The 2,935-nt window shown below is 39.3% G+C and overlaps 1 pseudogene; it reads left to right on the forward strand.

The window, feature by feature from the left end:
- Positions 1–878: 878 nt before the first annotated feature.
- LOC103746426 lies at positions 879–1,726 on the forward strand (annotated as a pseudogene).
- Positions 1,727–2,935: the final 1,209 nt, after the last annotated feature.

Raw genomic sequence — 2,935 nt, forward strand, 5'->3', positions numbered from 1 at the left:
GAAGTCACCTGAAGGTGGAAGGAGAGAACTGGTTCCATGAAATTGTTCTCTCATCTCCACACATGTGCCATGTCATGCACACCCACATACATATCAGATACACACAAAAATAATAGTCACTTATTAAAACAATAATTGTATTTTCAAGATTGGCAGGCAATGTAGCTTAGTGGTAGAACACTTGCTCAGCATACACAGGCCCTGAGTTACATCTCTAGAATCAGAAAGGACCTTATATATTTAAAATGATCTTCTACAGAGGCTGGAGAGATGGCTTAATGGTTAAGCGTGCATACTGCTATTGCAACGGACCTGAGTTCAATTCCAGTGCTCACGATGGGGGTGTGGTGGGGGAGGGCAGGGTCACAACCACTTGTAACTCCAACTCCAGGAAGACCCAGTGCTTTGGCCTCTAAGGGCACCTGCACTCATGTGCATATATTTCCCCCATACACATAATTTTAAGAAATTAAAATTAAAATTACCTTCTACATTGTTTAGCCTCTGTCTTCTGACCTGCCTCCCCACCTGCAAGTCTGTTGCTAAGTTGAACAGTTTTGTCGTGTGCTGTCTGGTGGGTACAAAACAACCTATACTCTAACTTCCTAATTACCCTCAATTTCACCTTCCTACTAACATAAACAAAAGGACTCAAATGGTTAAAAGTTACAGCTAGTAGGAGAAAAAAAAAATGAAGGTTATTTAGCTAAAACTTTCTACCTCTCCCCCACCTATTAGTAGTTTTCAGACTTGCATTAAATTATATTTATTTAGTTGTGCATATAGGGCTACGCAGGGTTAGGTTTGCCCTAGAACAGATAAGATCATCACATTAAATATACCCTCTTGGTGAGCCCTGGTACAGAGCGGCTGAAGCCATGACATTTGCTTGTCTCTTGAAGTACTGCATCATTGGCGACACAGGTGTTGGTAAATCATGCTTATTGCTACAGTTTACAGACAAGAGGTTTTAGCCGGTTCATGACCTCACAATTGGTGTAGAGTTTGGTGCTCAAATGATAATAACAGATGGGAAACAGATAAAACTCTAGATATGGGATACAGCAGGGCAGGAGTCCTTTTGCTCTATCACAAGGTGGTATACAGAGGTGCAGTGGGGGCTTTACTATGTATGATACAATAAGAAGAGACACATGGGACTGGAGAGATGGCTCAGCGGTTAAGAACACTGGTTGTTCCTGCAGAAGTCCTGGGTTCGAATCCCAGCACCCACATGGCAGCTAACAACTGTCCGAAACTCTAGTTCCAGGGGATCCGGCAACCTCTTCTGTTCTCCAAAGGCATTGCATGACACAGGTGCACTTACCCACATGCAGGCAATACACAAATACACATAAAATAAAAATAAAACTAATAAATAGAGTACTTGAAAAAAAAAAGAAGAGACACATTTGATCACTTGATAACCTGGTTAGAAGATGCCTGTCAGCATTCCAATTCCAACATGGTCTTCGCTTAGTGGAAATAAACGTGATTTAGAATCCAGGAGAGAAATCAGAAAGGTGGAAACTTCTGCCAAGGCTGCATCAAATGTAGAAGATGCATTTATTAATACAGCAAAAGAAATTTATGAAAAATCCAAGAAGTGATCTTTGACATTAATAACAAGACAAATGGCATTAAAATTGACCCTCAGCACGCTGCAACCAACGCAACACACGCAGGCAACCAGGGCGGACAGTGGGAGGGCGGAGGCTGCTGTTGAGTCTGTTTTTAGCATCTGTCACCCTCTCTCCTCCTGTTCAGCTGAGACATGAAACTCTTCGAAATGGCTTTATGTCACAGGAGACTGTAATCCTTCAAATTATTGTCCAACTTTGAATAAATAGTTAATGTTCACTTAAAAAGACATTTTGGAGATTGTATTCATATCTATTTGCATTTGATTTCTAGGTCAATTGGTGTGATTATTTTTGTTAAATATTGCCTTGTGCCCTTAACCATGAGCTGAATTGTATTAAACACTACAAAGTCATCCTGAGTATTTTAAATCAGTTTGTGTAGTTAGCTTTCCCAAGATCTGGGGTACCTACTATTAGGACTGTCCTCAAAAGTTTGCAATTTTCAAGGCTATAAGGAAAAACAGAAGGACTTTCAATTCTGTGTTTATAATTTGCTTTCTCTTTTTATAAATAGTTTAACAACCTGCTTGGATGTAATTTGCCAAGCTTGAATTCTTTAATGCAGCTGCATAAATTCTGTACTGTCTAGAGCTTAGAGCTACAGAGGCATTGTTAGGAATTTCTTGGACAATGAGCTAAACTTTTTTGAAACTGTTAACAAGTATGTTCATCTTTTCTTGTCACTAGTCCAAGAAAAATTTGCTTAATGTACATTGCTAAAGACTGTGATGTGTTAACCCTTTTGTGTGTGTTAACTTGTTTTAATGCCAAAAGTTTGATATTGTCCCCAATTTCTTAAGACCTCTTCAGAAGAGGATTTGTTTGCTTTGATGAATGTTGTTGGGTAAAGGCACAGCAGAGGAGTGGGAAGAGCAGAAGCAGAGGTCCCCACCTTAAGTGGCTTGGAATGAACCCGCCACCAGAGGGCACACTGTCGACTTTAATCCTCCCCTATACACACAATTCTTTTATTCACACAATTTCTAAGTATATTTTTCATGCAGAACAGTTTGTCAACCTTGATGTACAGTGACTGTGTGAAATTTTTCTTTCAGTGACAACCCATCTGTAATCTTTAAAATATGGTAAGCATCCTGTCTGTTTTGAGGGGTATATGAAAATAAAACTTCCAGATGGAAAATCCTGCTAAAAAGTAGAAAAGCTTTAGTAACTTACTCAGTGTGGTGGTTTTATTATTCTTTCCTTTTTCTTGGTCTATATAATGAAATTGCTACAGCAGCACAAAATACAATCTTATGTATAGAAGTGAAAAAAAAATGGGGCTGGAGAGA

This window comes from Nannospalax galili, unplaced genomic scaffold (genome assembly GCF_000622305.1).
Source record: "Nannospalax galili isolate Female #2095 unplaced genomic scaffold, S.galili_v1.0 scaffold184, whole genome shotgun sequence".
NCBI classification, from domain to species: domain Eukaryota; kingdom Metazoa; phylum Chordata; class Mammalia; order Rodentia; family Spalacidae; genus Nannospalax; species Nannospalax galili.